The sequence below is a fragment of the Protopterus annectens genome, chromosome 10.part0, assembly GCF_019279795.1.
Source record: "Protopterus annectens isolate FY-2018-M chromosome 10.part0, PAN1.0, whole genome shotgun sequence".
Lineage (NCBI taxonomy): Eukaryota > Metazoa > Chordata > Ceratodontiformes > Protopteridae > Protopterus > Protopterus annectens.
The window spans coordinates 10,759,639-10,785,640 of NC_056744.1; the positions used below are offsets into that span (position 1 = coordinate 10,759,639).

At 42.6% G+C, this 26,002-nt stretch overlaps 1 protein-coding gene across 3 annotated transcripts in view; it reads left to right on the forward strand.

Moving 5' to 3' along the window:
- CASKIN2 (CASK interacting protein 2) overlaps nt 1-26,002 on the forward strand; it is a 1,742,750-nt gene that overhangs the window by 1,327,314 nt on the left and 389,434 nt on the right. The window lies entirely within an intron of this gene.

Sequence of the window (26,002 nt, forward strand, 5' to 3'; positions counted from 1 at the left end):
ATGCTGAATTACTTTGGGTGGGGATAGTAATCACTGCTTATAGTGTATGGAAAGGCCTAACTTACCGTATATAACTGTAATAAAACTGAGTTTGCATTCTGTGTTTTTGCTGAATAATTGTCTTTTAGGTTTTTGAGGACTGAAAATGTTAAGCTTTGCATTACCTCTATCCCACATGTGTGTGTGCAGTCTGTATGTACATGTGCGTATGCAAGTATGTCTGTAAGGAAAGATTGCAAAGTTTCAGACCCATCATAAGCTTGTGAGTAGAAATGTATTTAATCATGAAGGCAGGTCTCTGACTGCTACCCATTGACTTGAGAATGAATAATTACTGAGTGCTGGTTAAGATGGCCAGAGGAGGGTAGGAATGAAATGAAGACATCAGTTTGCCTGTCCTGGGGGTAGGATGGTTGCTGTGTTGCAATCTCTGTAGGATGGTTAAAGGCATGCAGCACATGAGCCAAGGGGCATGTTGGCAGAAAAGAGGGATGAGAAAAAAAAACACAAGTAGGATGTGACTAAGCTTCTCCAAAAAAAAAAAAAAAAAAAAAAAGAACAATTAATTGTTGAACTTGCAGTGCTGTGTTTGCTGGAGATAGCAATTAGAGATTGTACTTCAAAGACCTTACTACAGGGGATAATGTTTACATTTCCTGTTATTCAGACTCTGTGCATAAATTCTTGCATACTGTATGCCAGTGTTAGGGGATAGGGTTTGCATATCCTGCCCCATGCTCCCCAGTTCTCTCCCACAGTTTGGATCCTGATGTTAGCATTCAGAGCAAAACAGCTGCTGTGCTCAGTGGCAAAAAAAAATTAAAATTGTCTTTACTCGAAAGGGCCTTCTTCAACAGTGTTTCTCCTTTCTTGTGGAAGAGCACAGAGTAATCAAGAGCCACATGTGCCGGTTCAGCTTAGTTACCAGGAGGAGGTAGTGCAAGAAGCTTGAAGGCCATCTAGCTGCTTTTGCAGTACGATGCTGAAGGTTAGTCAGTGTTTGGATTGGCAAGAAGGTCTCTTGTGATTCTAGGCATGAGTTGAAGTATTGGGATAAAGTAAAGAGAACACAAGGCTAGGCACTGTGCAAAGCTGCTGCAGTCTAAATGTGCAATCCAGACAGCCCCCCCCCCTTTGTAGCCTGTGAGTTTTCCCTCAGCTAGTAATGGATTCACCTTTTGCCGTTTGTTGACTGACAGCCATTAAGGAGTTAAGAAAGATGTTCTCTTGGCCTTCACATTCTGGGAAGGAGTCCTTGGGAGATTACCACCTCTCCAATAATGGTGCATGTATCCAGCATGTCTTCTACTAGAGTGGGCCCCTGGGATTCTTAGCAAAGCTTGTGGGACATTCATTTGCCAACAAGAGTGAATGCTGTGCTTGTTGACCTTCCCACTGGGGTTGTGATGATCTCGACATAGGGCATGCAAAATGCTCTTTGACAACTGGTGGAGTTTGACTGCATGGGAGTAGAAACACACCCTTAGGGAATTAAATGTGATGCCTTTAAGACCTCTGCATATGCCTCTTGTTAATAGGTACCATCTTTAGCATACACTGCCTCCAGCATTAGATGCCAGTTGCCTTACGCCTGTTCCATCCTCTCACCTGTCCTGTTTCTGAAGTATCTAATTAATGCAGGCTATTCCAGTTGAGACTTGACTGACGATGGCATCTTTGACTCTTTTAGTCCTGCATGGGAAGGGGGGGGGGTCAGAATTTATTACATTTTTTTTGTTTCTGCAGCATAACAAGGACAGTGAACTGTCACTTACTTTATATGTCCTCTAGTGGGAAGCTTAGGCTGATGAAGCCTTCTGTGAAATTGTCTCGTAAGCACTATACTTCCTTATCATTCCCAGAAGAAATATGCTATCTGTGCAGCATTGAAGCACTCAAATTCTGGTCCTGCAGCTGTTAAGAATGGTAATGCTCTGTATAAACTACAGGAGGAGCAGAGTTGCAGCCTTACTTCTTCTTCTTTCAGCTTTTTCCCGGTTAGGGGTCGCCACAGTGGAACTCTGGTCTGCTAATGATTGGCAGTAGATTTTTACGGTGCTGAGGTGCCAGCCCAATGCCCAACCTTCAACGAAGGCATGCCCATTCATGCATGTCTTTCGAACGCCACTCTGCTGGGAGAGCATGCAGACTCCACAAGGAAGGTGCTCCAGCCGAGAATCGAATGGGAGAACCTCTTGCTGTTAGGTGACAACGCTACCACTGCACCACCACGGTTTTAAACCAGATTCCATTGTGATCTCTACATTCTACCACATGTTCTCCAGAGGCCACTTTCCTTTGCCAGCTTACATCAAATAAGGATTCCTTTGGACAGAGAGCAAAAGAAGTTGTTTTCCTTTGCCATTCAAGTCCTTGAGTTTGTCTTGCCTCTCCCAATTCCAGTCCTCTTTTTGGCTAAATGCTGCCAACACTCTGGCAAAATTTCCTGCTTCCTAAAACAAAAATAGTTTTTGCATACACTCCACAGTTGCTGTTAACCAACTAAAATTCCCTAGATCATGGCTTCAGAATAAATTGTCTGAAGCCCCACAACATAAACTCTGAAATGAGGGAGTTAGTTGGAACCAAGCCACTGAAGGTTTTTTTTTAAATTTTCCAGCAAAACAGTCTTTTCTTAATGGTAAAATTAATGAAAGAAAACATGTCCATTTATTTTATTGGGTTGCGTTTCAAAGAACTTGTGGGCAGAAGAGCGCTGACAGTCGTGTCTGACAAAACACACTTGTTTATATATGTGTTAAGCATTAAGTTCACCATGTAATTCATTGCAAACATAAACACATTAAAATCTTTGGAACAAAACTTGTAAACCTAGGCACATGTTTCTGGATAAGAACCCTGGTTTTTCATAGGGTGGTTATAAAGGATTATAATCCAATGGTGTTTGACCATATCTGAACTAGTGCAATGTGCTTGAAGATCTGCCTTATTGGGTAGATATTGCAGGGGACTAATAGGTATTGGCTATGGTGCCATAGCAACAGATAGGTTGCTTGGCAACCTGGGCGGCCAATCAGGAAGAACTGGAACTAAGTGGGTGTTAGTCGTGTCTACTAGGTATTGGCCAGGGGAAACAACCAGACTTTTAGTAGCATGGTTGGCGTCATTCTTCCTGTCAAAAAGAAACAGAAAAGCAAGCATGTATCTGCTGCTCCTTAATTTTCTTTAGATACGAGTAGCTTACTGGTTCTGTCTCAGGGTGTAATTCAAGATATTGATCCTTTTATAAAGTAGTTTCTGGTAAAGGAAAAAGGGATTCCTCTTTTCTTAAGAGATGCAAGATTCTGAATCTGAACAGGAAGATACTGGAACAGATGATGTTTTTTCCTCAGACTTCTGATTCATACTACGAGGAGGGCTCATTTCTGATTCTTCCTCTGTGGGTATTTCTCTTTCTCTGAGACCATTGCTAAAATGTGCCAGTGTTTTCAGTGGAGGAACACTGAGATATCTCAGTCCCTCAGAAAATACTGTGAGTTGTCACAGAAGTATTTTCACAAACGTACGCCCATTCTTCCTGTTCTGTCTGCTGTAGAGTGTGTGTCTGTGTGTGTCTGTGTCTGTGTTAGTGCCTGTAATTTTCCTGAACTTTCCTTAAAAGGCAGATAGAGAATGTATGAAATTTTCAACTGTCTTAAATTTTTGTACACTATTCCCAAACCTAATCCAGCAGCTTTAGCTTTAGTTGATACCACCGCTGCTAAGCACTTAGTTAATTATAGTCCTACTCTTTCTGATAAGGGTAAGAAAATTAATAGGTATGGGGGAAACGTGTATTCTTCTGCAACTTTGTTTTTCAGAATTTTGAATTGTCAGGCTCATACGTTAAAGTTTGTTCTGACAAATTGTGAAAGTATGAGGACTGTTTTATGTGCAGCTACTTCTTTTAAGGGAAATTTTGCTTTAAATAATTTAGTTTCTTCTATTGCACATGTCACTACTCATTTACAGTATGTGTATGACTCTGTTGATAATTCTTCCACTGCTATGGCTATTGGTACTGTTTTGAGGAGGTTTGCATGGCTGCATTTTCAGAACCTCCCAGTTTTTAGAAATGATATTTTAAATGTTCCCTTAGATAGAGATTTAGTGTTTGGCCCCTCTGTTACAGAGGTAGTCAATATTTGTGATGAAAGGAGCAAACCGTTCCAGGGAATTTCTGAGATTTTTCAACTCTCCTTTTCCAAATTTTCCAGGAGATTTTCTTTTTCCTCATCCAGTTTTGACAAAAACAGAATAAGCAGTCTCAACAAAATGCAGGTTAACAGAAGTTTAAGAAGATATGACAAGAAAGTTCCAAAAAAAGTCTCGACCCTCCCAAAGCCAAGGATAGTCAGAGTCTGAATGACTGTTCAGAAGATCTTGTGACCCCCTCCCACCCTGGCCCTTTTTTTATTATAGAAAGTCTGAATCTCTACTTTTGTATTAGGCAACAGATACTTTCAGACAAATGGATTCTGAAAGTCATTCATCAAGATTACAGATGGCAGTGGGAGGAAATTCCTCCTTTCCAGGGGGTCATTTCTCATCCTCAAAATTAGACTCTTTTGTTTCCACCAGTTCTTCATCACATACTGTCTCAGGAAGTGATAGAACTACTTCCTGCTTCCCAGGAGTGGAAGAAGTTTTAGTCAAGGATGTCTCTAGTGCCAAAGAAAAAGAATCATGGTGATTAGTTCTGGATCTTTCTTTGCTAGACCTGGTTGTGATAGTGCCAAAATTCAAAATGATGTCACTTCACAACCTGTTACCTCTTCTTCCTCTTTCAAGTTTCCTGGCAACACTAGACTTAAAGATGTTTATTATCATATTCTTCTTCATCCAGACTTCAAATGTTTTCTTAAGGTTATGTGTGTCTGGATCACATTATCAGTTCTCTGCCTTACCCTTTGGACTGTCCCTGCGACAAGAGCATTCACAAAGTGCCTAGCTCCAGTTTTAGCTCATTGCAGGCTACAGGGTATCCACATAATTCTATATTTAGATGACTTGCATGACTTTGCAAAGTCTTTTTCAAAATGCCAGAATCTCTCTCTTTTGGGTGAGTGATCTCTTACACAAGCTGGGATTCCAAGAGAACAGTTAGAAGTCTTCCTTGACTCCTTCGCACACAGTTGTGTTCCTGGGATGTCAAGTAGACACCTCAGTTCGAAGAGCTTTTCTTCCAGAGGAAAAAAAATCGATCTTTAGCTAGATCTATTTCTAAGGTTTTCCACCGTTACTGTGGTCACAGCGAGAGAATACCTCAGCATTTTGAGTCTCATGGCATCTAGATTCTCATGATTCTCACGACAACAAACCAAACACATAAACACACAAAAACATACTCGGAGGCTCTAAATAAAAATCTGCCTAAGCAGCAGAGACCTCCAAAGCAGACACCCAAGCAACTGCTACCCCAAAACAAAACACGTGCAACACATAGCTCACAAAGCCAGTGTGCCGAACAGTCACAACCCTTAAGGCTAAACAACACACCTGATACACTTGTAATAGGTGACTCTATCGTCAGGCACACTGACGTCCCGCTCACCAGGCTGAACAAGGAGAAGGTCACGGTGAGCTGCCTGTCGGGCGCTAGGATCCGCCACATAACACAAGCACTCAGGTCACTCCAAGGCAAGTACAAATATGACTCAGTCATTGTCCATGCTGGTGTGAATGACCTGAGACATACCTCCCTGGGCTACATGAAAAGAGACATAGAGGAGCCCTCTGAGCATGTAGCCCAGGCCGGTATGACCCTGACTTTGAGTAGCATCTTACCCTCACCAAGAATGATGCCACAATATGAAGACAAGATGATCAATTTCAACAATTGGCTTAAGTGTTGGTGTCATTCAAAGGGGATCCAATGCCTGTCAGCCTGGGATGACATGCTCGACAAGCCACGATGCTTCGCTAGGGACGGCTTGCACCTGTCACCCCTGGGCTTTCGGATATTGGCAAAGGCTCTTGCTACCCCATAGTGCCCTTTTTAGGCAAGGCTCAAAAGACAAACCCACCTCCATAGGTATCACAAGGGGTAAGAAACTAAGAGTAATGCTACTCAACGCCAGAAGTCTAAACCTCAAGATGCACGCACTCGAAACTCTCCTTAGCATGGAGAACATCGATATCTGTGCAGTAACAGAAACCTGGTTCAAGGCTCCCGAGAGCACCCCAGCACTACCAGGTTATACCTCATACCATGCTTTTCGGCCCCAAAACTTGGACCGAACCAGAAAAGGAGGGGGAGTATCAATATTCGTCAAAGATACCCACACCTCCAGGTTGGTGGCACAGCACGAAGCATCAGAGACTATCCATGTGCAACTAACTGTGGGTAAAACTGCTTTCCAGTTTATAGCCTGCTACAGACCACCCTCCCAAACACAGGAACCCCACTTGGCCTTCCTGAGAATACTGGAAAATATGAAGGTCTCTCCAAACACCATTATATTGGGCGACTTCAACTACCCAAACATAGACTGGGAGCATTACTCTAGCTCCAACACCCTAGCCCAAAGGTTCCTAGAATTTATAAACTCAAATGCTATGGAACAAATTGTTACCACTCCCACAAGAGGGAAAACATACTGGACCTGATCATCACCAACATGGGGACACTATGCTCCAGACCAGAAGTGTATCCCTCACTGGTAAGATCAGACCATAAACTAATCTCACTGGATATTCACATCCCGACCCCACCCCTGCCCAGAAAACCACAGTGAAAAACTTCTCTAAAGCAAATTTCACACGCCCCAAAACCGAGGCGAAATCCTTCAGAGCCGCCGGGCCTGTGGAAAATACGGCCCAGACCACAGAATCCTTTATAAACGCATTCTATGAACACCTTCAGGAATGCATGGATCATCACAATCCCAAATAAAACCAAGACCCAAACCTCCAAAGGCAGGCGTCCTGTCTGGTGGACCCTAGCCATAAACAAACTATACAATAGAAGAAGGAAGCTACTACATGTTAGAGCAAAATCTCAAAAAGGGAAGGCATCTCTGATCAGTATTAGCAAAAACTACGGGCACTCATAAAATTGTCTAAGGCCAGCTTTGAGAGAAAAATTGCACAGGACACTAAGGATAACCACAAGGCTTTCTTTAGTTATGTTAGGAACCTGGGTGGGAATTCCCAGATATGCTCAGAATTAGTCCAAAATGACAAACAATACACCGCGCCCACAGACATTGCCAACATCCTAGCTGAGAGGTTCAGTGCAAACTTCTCCGGCCTCTCCCCACCAAAAGGACAAATATCTATCCCAACAGAGTGCTGCCCCCCTGACATCTCAGATGCTCAGGTAAGAGCCGCCCTCTCCAAAGCAAAAAACACAGCATAAATGGGACGAGATGGTGTCCCGGGCTGCGTCCTACATGAACTCCAAGAAGAGCTAAACCCAAACATAAAACTACTGTTCAATCTTAGCCTTACTACAGGATATGTACCCAAAGAGTGGCGTACAGCAACAGTGGTCCCTCTCCACAAAGGTGGTGCCTCAACGGATCCTGGAAACTATTGCCCCATAAGCCTGACTAGCTTGGTCTGCAAAGCTATGGAAAGGATCATCATGGACCTCATAAATAAAGATATTGGGGACCTACAGACACTGGATCCTACGCAGTTTGGCTTTGTTAAGGGCAGATCCTGCCTCTTAAACCTGGTCGATTTCTTTGAAACAGGCACCAAGGCCATTGACGAGGGGAAGGTGGTCCACACAGCCTACCTGGACCTCGCAAAAGCCTTTGATACAATACCCCACTCTGGCATTATAGATAAGCTCACCAGCTTAAATATAAACCCCTATGTCACTAGATGGGTTGCAAACTGGCTCAAGGACAGAACCCACATGGTTAGAATTGCTGGAGCCATGTCAGACTCCAAACCAGTTACAAGTGGCGTCCCACAAGGCTCAGTCCTGGAACCTTTCTTGTTCGGTATATATTTCTCGGCGGTACAGGCCAACACGGAAGGACTGTGGCTGACCAAGTTCGCAGATGACTGCAAACTGGGCGCCATAATCAACTCTCCAGCCGACACAAGCATCCTCCAAAAGGGCCTCATAGAAACAGACAACTGGTGCCAGAGCCATGGCCTCAAGCTAAGCGCCAAAAGTGTATAGTCATCCCCTTTGGCAAAAACAAAGTGCCCACAAATTACCACATAGGTGGTAATCCATTAAGTACAGAAGAAGTCATTAGGGACCTGGGGACCCAAGTTGATAGCAATCTCTCATTTGACAACCACGTGGCCAAAGTGGTTAGAAAAACATTTTATATAGCCCACCTAATCATGAAGAGATTCACATCTAGATCAGGGAGGTCATCGTGCCTCTTTACTCATCCCTCATCAGGCCCATAATTGAGTGCAATGCCCTTTTGGGATGTACCTTACCAGACACCTGCAGCAACTGGAAAGACCCCAAAAGTACCTCACCAAGAGGATCAAAGGGCTCAAACAGATGCCATATGCTGCCCGGTTAAAGAAACTCCAGCTCTACTCAGTGGCATACCGCCTGCTCAGAGGCGATCTGTGCCTAACGTATAAAGCCATGTCCAACCGGAAATAATGGGCATGCTGCACCTCACAAAATCCAAATCCCATCGAGCTACTGGCTCGAGAGACTTGAACCTCAGCACTGAAATAAATAGGACATGCTGGAGGGACAGATTCATAACCCAGAGGCTCCCTTCACTCTGGAATAAAATCCCAGTCCAGGTTAGGCAGAGTCCCACATTGACTCTCTTCAAGAGGAATCTTGATGAGTGGATGGGAGATCGTAGGTTTACCCCGGCTATCACTTCTGTGTCACTGTTAGACAGAGGCACAGTATACTAACCTCAAAAAAAGGCATAGCAAAATTAATTTAAAATGGGTGGCGAAAGCCAAACACACTCTGGCTAGGCTCATAAATGCCCTAGGGCAGATAGCCTAGTATGAACCTATGAACCTATGATAACCCTGGCAAGACTCCAGATGAGAAAGATACTGTTTGAAATCTCTTTGGTCCCAGCATCAACACCCTTTAACTTTTCAAATCTCAGTGCTGGGATTGTAAGAAATAAATCTTGTGGAGACAACAGATATCCTTAAGTCCAAGTCTCCCTTTCTCCCTCCCTGTTCCAAAGCAGTCAGCCAACACGGACAGTTTGGATTTTGCTTGGGAAATAGTTTCAGGAGGGATAAAAGGGCAGAGGATATGGGACACTAAGGATGAATGTGAGCACATAAATATCAAGGAGTTGCTTGCCCTGATCAAAGATACTCAACACTCTGAACCATCTGTGGTCCCCATGAACTCTTCAAGTGGTTACAGATGATACCACAGTTATGTGGTACATCAGCAGGCAAAGGGAACCAGGTTGTACCCCCCCCCCCTTTGCAGACTAGCCATGTTAGCATGGGATATAGCTTCACAGCTCAATCTCACTGTACAGGCATCCTACATTTCATCACAGCAAAATTGTGTGGCAGACAAGCTGAACAGGTTTAGGGTAGACCCTCATGAATGCAAACTATACCAGGGTGTTTTCCATGATTTGATCCATCTGTGGTGAGTTTCTCAATTAGACCTCTTTGCCTCCTTTCTGAAAAATCAGCTGGCAAGATTCTGATCCAGGACACCACGAAAGAAGGCCTAACAGGCTGATGCCTTTTCTTTTCCTTGGACAGGAATGTTTCTGTGTGCTTTTCCATCCTTTCCACTGATAACTCCTGTAGATCAATATGTGTGTATATACCTTTAAGAAGCTATCCAAAGGCTTGCATAAGTGTGAAAATACTGAACATGTGCAAGCCTGACTGCATTTTGCAGTAAGCTGTTGAAATGTAAGCATGCATGTATGTAAGGTCTGTCTGTTAACTAGTTTGTTTGTACTTTATGATGCTGCTGTCCATCCTGATGTGTTTCTATGTATTAAAGCATCTAAACAACACCCCCTTCCTCCACGGCTGCTTGCCTTGTGTATTAGAGAAGGGCGAGTGACATAATGCCAGAAGTGGCATGTCTAAAGGACATGGAATCAGAAATGGCATATCCAAGGGGCATGAAGTTAAAAGCGGCTTGGCTAAAACGACAAGCTACTTGCTGCGGGCTGGTGGAATATAAAGGAGTGAATCATCTTTAAAATGTGCAAACTTCGGAAAACATGTCAGAAATTAATTTCAGGTATTAAAACTTGCTCAGCACTATTTCTTTTCATATAATATGAAACAGGGTATGCAGAACATTCTAAATGTTATTCGCATAAACCAATATGTACGATATTGATAAAAATATTTGCATTACTATAGAAAATGTTTGAAATAAAGTCTGAATTGCATAAAATGAGTAAAATAAAGGGAAACTGCATTTTCGCAAAGCATGTATTTTTCGTATTAAGCAAAGATATTAGAGTTATTAGAAGTGTATAACAGTCTTCACATGTTTGTGCAGTGTTACAATAAAGCTATTTCAGAAAGTACAGCCATTACAGAGCATATTTTGCAGATTACAGCCATTACAGCGTATATTTTGCTAAGTACAGTATTTTGGAGAGTTTATTGTGCATTTGAGTGTTATTACAAGCTCACAGCACAGTTTGTTCGTACATAATTACAAGAGCCATATTTTCAGTGTGTTTGTGTGTACTTTGTGGGCATGGCAGATGGATTTTGAAAACCCAGTGCACTTGTGTTTGTTAGTAATATTGCTGGGAACTGGAGAGTGTTTGAGCAAGAGTATGACATTTTCATACAAGCTGCATTTTCTGATACAGATGACCATACAAAGGCATTTATTTTGTTTAATTTAGCTGGGTCAGAAGCCACAGAAAGGGGAATGTTCATTTGTGTATGTACCTGCTATCTTATGCTGGAGAGGGGGAAAACCATCATATTGTTGTACAGGCTGAGTCAAGGGAGGGCCCTGAGTGCTTACAATGTAAATTTAGAGAAATGTGTAATCCTCAGACAAATGTTAAAACGTAAGGGCATTTATTTTATACAAGAACTCAGTTATTTTATACAAGGAATCAAAAGCCTGATGAAACTTTTGCAGCATATATATTACTGACCTGAGAAATAAGGCTAAAATGTGCAGATTTGGTGATTTAAGGGACGAGTTGATAAAGGACAGACGTGTGGTATGGAAGATGATGCTGTGAGAAAGATTTTGCTTCGTGACAGTGATTTAACTTTGAATAAGGCCATTGAGGTTTGTCAAATATATGAGCTTACAGAAAAGTATGCAGGTATGCTTACAAATGAGAATAGCTCTACAAAGCACGGTGATAAAGCTCATGTTGATAGTATGCAGCACGTGGTTAAAAGAAACAGGCCCAAGCACATGGCAGCAACTGTAACCCCTGCAGCACTCACTGGTAAACCCCAGAGCTTTCAAGCATATTCCAGAGTTTGCACAGTCTCAGTGAAGCATAAGAGTGAGTCAGCAAACCTAAAGCATGGGCCCCAACCCAGTTTCATTGCCAACTGTTGTAATTGTTGTGGAAGCCATGAATCTAAATGGTAGAAATATTTAGCTTTTGGTCAATGCCACAAATGTAATAAATGGAATGATTTCAAACAGTTTTGTAAATCAAAAGGTCCACGTACTTTTAATTAAAAGGGAACATTTTAAGAAACCTGTAGATCAATTAGAAAGCTGCAACCCTATTTTTTATGTGGATGTGTCAGTGTCAGTGCTTCGTGAAACAGTTAATGCAGTAGATCTGAGGGCAAAGAATGAAGTATTTTGTACTGTCCGGATAAATGGAAACCCATGGAGCTCAAAGTTGATGTAGGTTCCAAGTGCAATTTTATGTCGGCAGAAACATTTGCTAGTGTGTGTCATGGTGAAAGGCTTAATTTGGCAAGGTGTGCAAAGTTTGTTGCTTATGGAGGTGAAGAAATTCAAACCGTAGGCTCAGTAGTGCTTTCATATTACTTGGCTGGAAGAAGCTACAACTTATTATTTTATTTGGTCAAGAGACACACCCAGTCATTATTAGGGCTCGGAGACAGTTTGAAAATTGGACTGCTTTCATTTAATAAGGAAGTCCATCTTGTTACCTTAAAAGACCACTACTCTAATTTTGCCCAGTATATTTTTTTGAAGGTAAACTAGGCAAACTTCCAGTTGTATACTCCATGAAGTTAGATCCAGAGGTCAGTCCAGTTGTCAGGTCAGCACAAAAAGTTCCAGTAGCCATGCAGGACAGAGTCAAAGCCGAGTTAAATAAAATGGTGCGACAAGGTGTGATTTGTCCAGTTGAAACTCCAACTGAATGGGTATCTTCCATAGTGGTAGCTCACAAGAAAAGCTCAGATGACATCAGAATATGTATTGACCCATGAAATTTGAACAAAGCATTAACAAGACCTCATCATCCAATGTGCACAGTCAAAAGAAGTCTCAGCCTTGATTCCAAATGCCACTATTTTTTCTGTCTTAGATGCAGAGTTAATTTTGGCAAATTCAGCTTGACATGAAATCATCATTGCTCACTACATTTAGTACTCGTTTGGCAGGTACAGATTTTTGAGAATGCCGCTTGGGTAAATTCTGCAAGTTAAGTCTTTCAACGAGCAATGGAGCAAATTTTTTCTGGGTATCCTTATGCTATTATACTAGGCAACATACTAGTAGGAGGTTGTGATGAAGCTGAACATGACAGAAACCTCAGAAAAGTTCTGAAAAGGGCACATTAAGTGAATCTTAAGCTCAGTCCTCACAAATGCAAGTTCAGGCTACAAGAAGTCACTTATGTTGGTCATTTATTTACTAGTACAACCCTACGACCAGACCCTTCAAAACAAACAGCCATTCTTCAGATGCCAGCACTGGACAATATTCAAGCCCTGTCACATTTTCTTGGCATGGTCAACTACCTAGGCAAGTTCATATCAGACTTGAGCCAACTTTCAGCACCACTCATAGAGCTGACACGTAAAGATGTATCCTGGTCCTGGTTAGAGCAACACCAGAGAGCATTTGAAGTCCTGAAACAGAGAATTGCTAGACTATCAACTCTCAGATACTATGATGTTCACAAACCAGTTACACTTTCCTGTGATGCTTCAAAATTTGGTCTAGGTGGAGTCATTCTACAAGAGATTCAACCTGTTTCCTTCGCATCAAGAACTCTTACCCAAACTGAGATGCAGTATGCCCAGATCGGGAAAGAGCTTTTGGCAATTGTGTTTGCATTTTCAAAGTTCCATGATTATGTTTATGGTAGACCTGTCCAGATCAAAACAGACCACCAACCTTTAGTCACTATCTTGAGAAAGCCTATGCTTCAGCTCCAGCCTGAATGAAGCATATGATACTGAGATTGCAAAAGTGTAATTTCAGTCTTGTCTACAAGAAAGGCAAACTTCTTTATCTTTCTAATACCTTATAAATTGATTGCCCAGAAACACCACAGAACTGCATGAGAATCAGAACCTTGATTTTGAAGTTGTGGAAGTGAAAATTTTTTCTTCCACATGTCTTGATGAGTTGAGAGATCACACAGCCACAGATCCAGTTTTACAGAGGCTCATCCAATTTATCAGTCATGGTTGGCCATCAAAGTCTAGTTTACTTCAAGAAGTGCAGCTTTGTTTTCCATACAGGGATGAGATTTTGGCTGATAAAGGTATCATAATGAAAGGTCCAAAAGAGATTGTTCCAAAGTCCTTGCAACCACTGTACATTACTGTCTTGCATCATGGTTACCCAGGAATGGAATCTACCAAAAGAAGGGCGAGAGAACTAGTATTTTGGCCTTCTGTGTCATAAGATGTTGCGAGAGCTCTATCATCTGATTCAGTGTGTAATAGTACTAAGCCACATCAATAGAAGGAACGACTTCAGCTAAACCAGATTCTTGAACTACCCCGGTCGACAGTAGCCACGGACATTTTTGAGTGGAGTGGTCAACATTATTTGATGTTAGTAGACTCTTATTCCAGTTGGTTCAAGATTGTTTTACTTCCTAACCTAGTAGCCAGTACTGTCATTACTAAGATGAAGCATTATTTTGCAGTGCATGGTTTCAAGCCAACAGTTCAAAAGATTTGTTGAAGAATGGGACTTTACTCATGTCTCAAGTAGTCCCGAGGACCTGCAGTCAAATGGTTTGGCAGAATGTGCAGTTCAAAGTGCAAAACAGTTACTTGAGAAGTCAAAATGAGATAATAGTGATGTCTTCCAGAATCTCTTGAATCTCAGAAATTTTCCTCGTGATAAACATCTTGGTTCAACTGCTCAGAGACTTCCGTCGAGACAAACCAGAACCACATTACCAGTCAGTATTCAATTGTTTCTTTCATGTGTCAAGAACAACAGGTCAGTGAAAGCTCATCTGTTGAAGAAGCACCTAACCCAGAAGTCCTACTATGATAAAACCAGCAAACCACTCAATCCATTGCTAGAAGGAGAAGTGGTAAGGATGCAGATGTCCAAATGTTATGATCTGATTGATGATGTGAAGAATATTGGTCCAGAGCTCAGACCATAGATTGTGGAATCACAAGGAGCAGTTTTTAGATGGAATTGGAAGCATTTGAGACTGGTGTCTGAACCTATTCTACAGCACATAGCGTGCGAGAAAAACTCTCCATCTCAGAGTGAGTTGTCCAGTGTTCCAATTTCAAAGGAAGTTCCAGAGGACATTCCCATTCCTGCAATGAATCCAGAAGATGTTTTTCATGTTTCACTGTTGCAGTCCTCACATATGGGTTATCCGGTTCCCGGTAGCCCTCAGTCGGCCCAAATACCAGAGTCCTTGGGATATGACGTTGGCTGCTGCAGGTTGTAAAACTGATGTCAGTACTTCAGGTATAAAGGGAGGCAGCCGACACCATTTCCTCAGTCTTTCTTGCCACGGAGCCCAAAGCAGATGCAATTCGCACTAGTGCCGGTCGGCCCTTTACCTTTGTTTCGCTTTCTGACTACCAACTTGAAGGCGTTTATATCATGCTATCGAAAGATGAAAATAGCGAATGCTATTTCATCTAACCTAAAATATCTAAACCACAAAATATCGAACATTCAGAACAACAAATTGATGTTCTTCGTGTTTCACTATTGCAGTCATTACATTTGGGTAATCTGCTGGCAGGTTGCCCTCAGTCGGCCTGAATAACAAAGTCTTGGGTCCTGCGTCGGTTGCTGTCTCCTCTTCCATGACGTCAGGTCGTCAGGGGTATAAAACATGCAGCCGACGGCATTTTAATCAGTCTTTCTTGCCACTCTGTGCCCAAAGCAGAAGCAGTTCGCAAGTGCCGGTCGGCCGACTCCTGAAATTTTTGTTTTCGAGTTTCAGAACCGAAGTCTTGAAACTAAAGCTAAGTACCCTGTTGGGGAAACTTTTTCTTGCTCCTTACCGATGTCAGTAAAAGTTAATAATTGCATTACTTGTGGGAAGCAAATACCTCATAAGGATTTTCATTTGTACTGTATTCCTTGATTAGGTACTGATCACAACGTGCCTTGCTGACGGTTTTGTGCTAAATTTAACCAACGCACTATTAAGCATCGGTATATTTTTGCTTCTAAATATTTTGGTTCAAGATTTAACTACCCTGAAATGTTGTCGGTTAGCAATCCAACTACCAGAGTTCACAAAAAACACAAGGAAAAAGACAGAGACAGACCGTCGAGGTCCAAAACCGACGACAAAGCTTCTCCTAAGCCGGTACTCAGTGAGGCGCTTTCTCAGCCCCTGATACCCGCTACTTTTGAGTCACAGGCCTCTACCAAGACCCATTTGGAGTCCGGTGTGCCACGAGATTTTGCAAGTATTGAACCCACGGATGTCTCTCCCTTGGATGGGTCCAGAGCCGCTGAGCAGGCACTGGCTTCTGAGGGTATTTTCAGGCCTCAATATTTGTGTATTAAACCGACACCATCATCAAAAACAAGGCCAAGACCAACTTCTATGTCTATAAAAAAATGACGCATGAGCCACGTGCTCAGGCCCCTGTGCCTAAAAACACAAATGATCAAAATGGCTGAGGATTTATTTACCTTGATCAGGGGTTCCCAACCCCCCCCCCCTGCTAAGAGGCCTAGGCAAGGCACTGATTATGAATCTTCAGATCAGGTTTCAATTTCTTCTGATTCCTCTTCTGATCAGGAATTTTCTATTCCACTTTATGAGGACTCTGATGCAGAGGAATCCATCCCTTCTGCTACTCCTCCTGAGGATTACTCTTTTGGAGAGACTTTGCATACTTTAAGGGAACATTTTCACTGGGAGAGTCAGGATTTCTCAGAATCAAAAAAGAGGCTTAGGGATTTCCTTCTTCTTCCTCAGCATAAGCCTTTGGCTATATCTCCTGTATTAGACAGTGTTGATGATGTGTTCTTGGAATCAAACATGGCTCCTGATTCCCTGCCTCCGGCTCCATATTATAGGGCTCCTGACTCCCACAAATTTCTTTTCAAAAATCCGGCTGCTGATCCTGAGACTATTTCTCAGGGTCCTAAGGGTGTTAAGGCTTCTACAGCCAAAAATCCTACCCCTTCTGATAGAGATTCCAGGGCGCTGGATAGATGGGGAAAGAAGGTTTATATGTCTGCAACGTTGGCAATCAGGGCTTTAAATTGCCAGTTTCATATGCTTAAATATCAACAGCATGTTATGGGCTTACTGAAACAGAAAATTATGCTGATTTCTGATTGTGTGGGAAATAGAGTTACAGGATTTATTGCATTCAGCAGAACAGGTTGGAAAGCATACTTTGCAATGTGTTTTTGATTCTTTAGAGGCCTCTTGCAGGTCCGCAGTAACTGGATCTGTGATAAGAAGTCATGCCTGGCTCAAGGAGCAAATTCTGCCTGATCATGTTAAAGCTAAATTGTTGGATGTCCCTTTACAGCATGACAGTCTGTTTGGTAATAAGGCAGAAGAGGTTTTAAATAAAATGTAAGACAAAGCTAAATCTACGCAAACTGTAAAAGATTTCTTACAAGTGCAGCCACCCAGGTTCAGTAGGCACTAGCCTACTAAGAATTGGTCCTTTCCTGTGTCCAACAGAACCATTCAGGGCAAACCCAGGTGCTCCAAAGGTTCCAGGTATCAATCACAGGGATCTTACAGGTCAAAGCAATGGGGTGCCTCCACCTCCAAATCTGGAGGTAACAAAGCACAACCCTACACTAAGTAGTCTCAATGACTTCCCCCTGCCATCTCCAAGCACTTATCTTTTGGCAGCCTCCTTGGGGGAAAAACTAGCACTTCATGCTCAGCATTGGCATTTAATTACCCTGGACAAGTGGGTATTAAACATAGTATCCCAGGAGTACAGATTTCATTTCCACACGTTGCCAATTCCAAAAGGATGGCCATATCTGCCACCAAACCAGTGGGCAGAGGCCCAGAAACAAGTCATGTCCCTCATGGATATGTGGGCTATTCAACCAGTACCAGAAAAGGAAAAAGGACAAGGATTGTATTCAAGACTTTTCCTGGTACCCAGAAAAGACAAATCATGGCGTCCAATTCTGGATTTATGTATTCTAAACACGTTCCTGGACATTCCAAAATTCAAAATGCTGACTTTACAACAGCTACTGCCTATGCTAGGCAATAATGCCTGGTTGGTGACTCTAGACTTAAAAGAGGCATATCTGCATATCCCAATAAGGGAATCTTGCAGAAGATACCTCTGCTTCAAAGTAGGCTTTTTGCATTACCAATTCTGTGCACTGCCCTATGGCTTATCTACGGTGCCCAGGGTCTTTACAAAGTGCCTGGCACCAGTAATTGCATTTTGCAGACAAAGAAACATTCAAATGTATCCTTATCTGGACTATTGTCTCATTCAGGCAGAGGACAAGGACACTCTTCTTCAACATCTGATGTTTGTAAAAAGGCTTCTAGCATGCCTAGGGTACACCATAAATGAAAAGAAATCACAACTGGTACCCTCTCAAATAGTTACATTCCTGGGTGCAAGCTTGAATACAAGTGCCCAGATGGCTTACCTCACGCCAGACAAACAAATTCAATTGACAACATACTTCAAACAAATGGCAACAAAAACCCAACTCTCTGCAAGACAAATTCTGCAGGCTTTTGGGGTTCATGGCATTCTGCATTCTACTAATTCCATATGCAAGACTGCATATGAGGAAACTTCAGTGGTATCTAAAAAGCTTATGGAGTCAACATTATCACAGCCTGGAAACAATGATTCCTCTCATTCCCTGCCTACAACAGGAGTTTCTTTGGTGGGCAGAGACATGTCACCAAAACAAGGGGCTGTCATTTATTCTACCCCCTGCCACTCAACCCTAACTACAGATGCATCGGACTATGCTTGGGTGGCCCACCTGGCAGGGAGATGCATTCAGGGCAAATGGAGCCCAAACCAAATGCATCTACATATCAACCAGAAAGAAATGCTAGCTGTTCAGAATGCTCTGACAGCCTTCAAGGACTTCCTTCATCCAGGACAACTACTGATAAAGATGGACAACACCACAGTTATGTGGCACATAAACAATCAGGGGGGTACCCACTCCTACCCCCTTTGCAGACTAGCCATAGCCTTGTGGAACACAACCTTGACTTACCAAATACATCTTCAAACTCAATTCCTGCCAGGAAAGCAAAATACTCAGGAAGACGACCTAAGCAGAAATCTTATGGACCCGCAGGAATGGAAACTGGATCCACATATCTTCAGCATGTTAACACAAAAATGGGGGAGCCCAGACATACATCTATTTGCCTCTCCCCAAAACTATCAGTTGGACAAATTCTGCGCAAGAACTCGTCACAAAAAAAAAAAGCATGGAAAGTGGATGCTCTGTCCTTCAGCTGGAAAAACCTATTAGTCTATGCGTTTCCCCCTCTGCCTGTACTCTCCAAAGTCTTACTAAATGTCAGACAAGAAAAAACAAAAATGATACTAATTGCTCCGGACTGGCCTCGCCAACACTGGTACCCGCTTCTAAGGAATATGTCACACCTTCCACCGTGGTACTTGCCTCAAACACCTCACCTATTGTCTCAGCAGAACTATCAAATTCTGCGCACTCAGCTCCAAACTCTGAATCTTGCAGCATGGCTAATCACCTAATTTCACCAACCACATCTCTCAGTAAACCTGTGATGGATGTCATTTTGGAGGCCAGAAGGCCTAGTACTAGAAAATCTTATGCTGATAAATGGAAGAGATTCTGTGCTTGGAACCAAGCACAAGGAATAGACACAGCAAAGCCCAATATTCCTCAGATTTTGCAATACTTAACTGAGATGCTTCACAAGGGCCTATCTTTTTCTTCAATAACAATCCATGTCTCTGCCATCTCGGCTCATTACAACACAGAGCGTCCCCTCTTTTCTCATCCCCTGCTAAAACAGTACCTCAGAAGGGCCAAAAATGTAAGGCCTCCCAGGAGAGCGCCAACTCCTGCATGGGACCTCAATTTTGTGCTGGAAAAACTCACCCTACCTTCTTTTGAACCAGCAGCTACTGCGGATATAAAATTTATTTCTTGGAAGACAGCTTTTCTTTTGGCAGTCACTTCAGCTAGAAGGGTTTCAGAACTACAGGCTCTCATTGCAGTGGAGCCTTTCATTATTTTTTACCTGGACAGGGTGGCCCTCAGGACCAGTCCTTCTTTTATGCCTAAGGTGGTATCCAGTGTGGCTCTTAACCAGACCATTCACCTGCCAACTTTCTTCCCAAATAAGCAGAACAAGGGGGAGCGGATTCTGCATTCATTGGATTTACACAGATAACTAAGATTCTACTTAAACAGGACAAAATCTCTAAGAAAGTCTGAGCAACTACTGGTGGCATTTGCTGCAGGAACAGAGGGGAAGGCTATATCAAAGCAGACTATTTCTTAATGGATAAGCCATTGTATTTGTTTCTTCTACTTGCACCATGGTAAACCACTATTTCTAAATGGATAAGCCATTGTATTTGTTTCTTCTACTTGCACCATGGTAAACCTGTGCCCAAGGGGATCAGATCCCATTCCACCAGGGCTGCGTCTACTTTTGCAGCCTTTCTCAGAAAGGTTCCTACCAGAGACATTGTAGAAGCTGCTACTTGGAGCTCAGTTCATACGTTCACAAAGCATTACCATTTACCTCTTTTTTTCTAAATCCAGGGCAGGCTTTGCCACTGCAGTCCTGCAGGGCCTTATAGCTGCTCCTAATGCTGTTTAATTCCATCCCCCCATCCATAGGGATTCTACCCAAATGTAATGATTGCAACAGTGAAACATGAAGAACATAGTACAGTTGTGTACACTTACCATAAATGTAGATGTTCGAGTGTATTCACTGTGGCAGTCCAGATTACCCACCCGCCAGCCCCCTTTCTATACCTTTTTCTTTCCTTCACTATACTCAAAAGCCTTTGTGGTGTATTTGCTTTTAGTTGAAGGTAAATTTTATGTTTTCTAAAGTGCATTTATATATTTATAGTTTTATATATATATATTTTTTTTCTCCCCATTAGGGGGGCACCTGACATCTGGGGCAAGAAAAACTGATTAAAATGGCGTTGGCTGCATGTTTTATACCCCTGACGACCTGATGTCATGGAAGAGGAGACAACAACCGACGCAGGACCCAAGACTTTGTTATTCAGGCCGACTGAGGGCAACCTGCCAGCAGATTATCCAAATGTAATGACTGCAACAGTGAATACACTCGAACATCTACATTTATGGTAAGTGTACACAACTGTACTTTTCCCATGGAAAAAATTCGCTATTCCGAAACAGCAATCCACACACATACACTTAAAATCCTACATCTAACCCTACACTAAACTTTACATACACTACTATCTATCCACTTACCTTAACCCAAACCCTAACCCTAAAGTCTGTCACTATCGCACACTCACCTGACCCGCGCCCTAACTCACTTAAACCCCCCAACCCTAATTCACCTAACCTGCACCCTAACTCTAACTCACCTAACCTGCACCCTAACCCTAACGTCCACACAAATGCACACTTACCTGAACCCGACCCATAACTTCCCACCACAGCGCTGAAAATAGCGAAGCCACATAGTAACGGCCAACCAAATTATTTCCCTAGGAAAAAATTCGGTGTTCTGCAGCTTCGCTATTTTTAGCATTCACTGAATAGGGGTCAATATTAGAACATTCGATATTTTAAAACTTTGATGTTCTGATATAGACCCAGTTGAAGACGCCTTCAAATAAGTACCCCGTTGGGGATCCTCTTTTCTTGCTTTAACGAATGTCAGATAAAGTTAATAACTGTCTTGCCTGTGGAAAACAGATTCCGCACTATGATTTCCATTCCTATTGTATAACTTGTTTAGGCCTTGAGCATGACATCCCTAACTGCGATCTCTGTGCTTCCTTTAACACGTGTACCATACACTGTAGAGCTAAGATTTTGTATAAGTATTTCAGAGTCTGGCCTAAGTTCAAACCGACAAGCTATAGACAACAAACCAGGAAAGAAGGCAATGAGGCAGCCAAAAGCACGAAAACAACTGACGGGTTCAAGAAAGTTTAATGAGTTAAAGTGCTTTTCGTTTGCTTCCTTGAGCAAACTTCTTCAGAACATCAATTTGAAAATTCAAAACTCTTGACACATTTAAGTAATTACTATGATTAAAACAATTACGGCAAAACCAATCATCGCTCACATCGTGTGTACCTTAATCTGCAATGTAATCCCGCTAAATAACATAAAAATGCGAATGTACAGTCATATAACCATGAAACATATAAATATGTAACATATATTGCTAAAAACATTCATGTTGACTATTTACCTCATATTTCTACAGAGTGTTGAGGTCATTCAACAACAATGTGTTATTAAAAATGCTCATAACACTAAAACGCTAATGCGCTATTAAAAAGCCATTATATATGTTGTGCTGTGATACAACATATTAAATAGCTAGACTTTACACTAAATAAAGTCAAGTAAGTAAAAAATCACACTAACCAAAAATTATCATAAATAGTCTCTACTTAACGAAAAAATAATTACTATATAATTCAACTGGGTTTTGTTCTTATTTCCCACCAATTAAGTGTTCCAAAGAGAGAATAAAAACATAATAAACACATTATAAACATAATAAACAACCCATCAGCGTCTAAGGCTCCTAAGTTTCAGAATACTACTAATAGAACGTTTCATTTAATCAGATTAAGGTACACACAATGTGACCGATGATTGGTTTTGCCGTAATTGTTTTAATCATAGTAATTACTTAAATGTGTCAAGAGTTTTGAATTTTCAAATTGATGTTCTGAAGAAGTTTGCTCAAGGAAGCAAACGAAAAGTGCTTTAACTCATTAACTTTCTTGAACCTGTCAGTTGTTTGTGCTTTTGGCTGCCCCATTGCCTTCTTTCCTGTTTTCTGGCCTAAGTTTGTTGGTATGGCATCTTCTTGTCTCCCGACTTCGGCTATACCTAGGAAACGCAAAGGCAAGGACCGTGACAGGCCTAGGGTTAAATCTACTGATGACGCACCGGTGAAATTGGTAGTCAGCACAGCGGTAGTCAGTGAGGTGCTTTTACAGCCCCTACAGTCCACAGATTTTCAGCTGCAAGCCTCTGCCGAGACCTTTACGGAGTCCTCCATGCCACAGGCTGCTATTTCGTCTATAGACCCTCTGCCTGTTGCCGCCTCCAATGGGTCCGGAGCTGCTTTGCAGGCATCGGCTTCTGAAGCCTCTTCTTTTCGACATGAGACCAGAACCAGACCGACTACCTTAATTCAGACTTCTGCAGTTGCTAGGCCTCCCGAGTCCCTCCGGATTGCTAGTAAACCTTCCAGCCGCAAACCTACTCACAAGCAGGCTTCGGCCTACCCTCCTGTACCTCAGTTCCAGTTGGTAAAGATGGCTGGTGATCTTCTTTCCCTGATTAGGGGCTCTCCCGCCCCCTTTCAAAGAGGGCTGGGGAATTATCTCCAGATGTTTTGTCTGTCTCAGATTCTGAAATATCCAGTATTTCTGCTGGTGAAGAAGGAAATTCTCAACTTTTTTCTTGCTTTGAGGATTCTGATGCTGAGGATTCTATCCCTTCTGCCTCCCCTCCAGAAGATTTTTCCTTTGGGGATACTTTGAATACTTTTAGGGAGCATTTTAAATGGGAATGCCAAGATTTTCCACAGTCTAAGAAAAGAATCCGAGAATTTTTGCCACAGCATAAGCCTCTGACTATACCTCCAGTTTTGGAAGTTGTGGATGATGTTTTCATGGAAAATTCTTTAACTCCTAATTCTGTCCCTCCTGCCCCTAGAAAACCAGATAGGTATTTCAGGGTTGCTGACTCTCATCAATTCCTTTTTAAAAACCCTACTGTTTATCCAGAAATTATTTCTCAAGGCCCCAAAGGTGTTAAGGTTACTATTGCTAAATACCCTGTGCCTTCTGATAAGGAATCTAGGGCCTTAGACAGGTGGGATAAAAAAGTCTGTACCTCTGCAACTCTTGTCATTAGATCCGTGAATTGTCTTTTTCACATGCTTAAGTATCAGCAGCATACTTTGGAGGCTATTAAGGTTAAACTTGGAGATATTCCTTCCATGACAGAGAACAAAGATTTACAAGACTTACTGAATTCTTCCACTTTAGTTAATAAGCATTCACTTCATTGTGGTTTTGACACTTTGGAGGCTTCCTGCAGAGCAGCAGCCATTGGTTCCATAATTAGGAGGCATGCTTGGCTCAGGGAGTAGCCTCTTTCTGAACCAGTTAAATCTAAATTGCTGGATGTTCCTTTGTACAAGGACAATCTTTTTGGTAATAAGGCTGAGGAGGTACTAAAGAAGTTGGAGGATAAGGCAAAATCTATGCAAGCTGTAAAAGATTTCCTTCAGGTTCAGCCTCCTCGGTTTAGTAGGCATTATCCTTCCAAGAATTGGTCTTTCCCTGATCCTGGCAAACAGGGTCGCAGAGGTATGGTCTACCATCACAGACGATAAATGGATTCTCAATATAGTACACCAAGGTTACAAGTTTTACTTTCACACCTTCCCTGTTTTACAAGGATACCCAGACGTACCCAGAACTCTCAGGGCAGAGGTAGAAACTCAAATTTCTTCTCTACTGACTATGGGAGCTATAGAGCCAGTTCCTGCAAATCAGGCAGGCGTAGACTATGGGGGCTATAGAGCCAGTTCCTGCAAATCAGGCAGGAGTAAGTTTTTATTCAAGGCTTTTTCTGATACCCAAGAAAGGGGGCACCTAGGGCCCTATTCTGGATCTGTCCATTCTAAACACTTTTCTGGTGATTCCCAAATTCAAGATGTTCACCCTTCAACAATTACTACCAATGCTGGGCAAGGATTCATGGCTGGTAACTTTGGATCTCAAGGAGGCTTATCTGCACATCCCAATAAGGGAAAGTTGCAGGCAGTTCCTTTGCTTCAAGGCTGGGGAGCAACACTTTCAATTCTCTGCATTGCCCTTTGGCTTATCTACGGCTCCCAGAGACTTTACGAAGTGCCTGGCTCCAGCCATTGCTTTTTGCAAGCAGAGAAACATTAAAATGTATCCTTACCTGGATGACTGTCTCATTCAAGCAAACTCCCCAGAACAAATAGAAAAGGATTTGGATTTTGTGAAGAACATTCTCACCTCTTTGGGTTACACTTTCAACGAAAAGAAGTCAAAGTTGGTTCCTTCAAGGGAGATTGTTTTCCCTGGGAGCGTTTCTGAATACAGCCACCTAGATGGTATTCCTCCCTCAACAGAAGCAAGAAGATCTTTTCACTTACTTCATGAACTTGGCAAGCATGACCCAGCTCTTTGCAATGCAATTCCTGCAAGCACTGGGGTTCATGGCTTCATGTATTTTGATGATCCCATATGCAAGGCTGCATATGAGAAAACTTCAATGGTACCTCAAGAATCTTTGGTGTCAACACACACAGGACTTGGACTTGATTCTTCCCCTGATTCCCTGTCTACAAATGGAGTTCCTTTGGTGGGTGACAGCCTGTTCTCAGAACAAAGGTCTGCCTTTCCACCCAACACCTGCCAGCCAGACTCTCACCACAGACGCCTCAGATGTTGCATGGGGGGTCATCTGGGGGGAGGGACATACAGGGGACTTGGAGCACACAGCAGCTTTATCTCCACATACACTTAAAAGAATTGATGGCAGTGCAGCAGGCCATGCTGGCTTTCAAGGACCTACTCTACCCTGGGACTCTGCTGATCAGGACAGACAATAACACAGTCATGTGGTACATCAACAAGCAAGGGGGTACTCACTCTTACCCCTTGTGCAGACAAAGCATGAGACTATGGTCCATAGCAGCATCCATGGGCTTACATCTAATAGCCCAGTATCTTCCAGGGAGGCTAAACTCCTTGGCGGATCATTTGAGCAGACATTTTCTGGATCCTCATGAGTGGCAACTGAACAGGGACATTTTCCATTGCATCACTCATCATTGGGTCACCCCACAAGTGGATCTTTTCTCCTCTCACACCAGTCATCTCCTTCTAACCTTCTGCACCAGGGAGTTTCACAGCAAAGCTTGGAGGGTGGATGCGTTGTCCTTCCCATGGACACATCTCTCAGTTTATGCATTCCCTCCTCTGCCTCTTCTTCCCAGAGTGCTGCTAAAGGTAAGGGATGAAAAACCAAACGCTATTCTGATAGCTCCAGATTGGCCCAGGCAGCATTGGTATCCCCTCCTTTGCAGCCTTTTCCAGGCTCAGCCTTGGCATCTTCCTTTGGTACCAGATCTGTTGGTTCAGGGAGGGGGAAAGTTCCTTCATCCTCATCTTCAAACTCTGCATTTAACTGCCTGGCTAATACTTTAAATCTTTCCCAACAGGTGGTTGAAGTTCTTCATGAGGCCAGGAGGCCTAGCACATGAAAATCCTATGCAGATAAATGTTAGATATTTTGTTCTTGGATGCTAGCTGAAGGAGAAGACCCTTTTCATCCTTCTCTTTCACTCATTCTTGACTACCTAACAGGATTGCTTAATGGTGGACTTTCCTTTTCTTCAATCAAAATTCATGC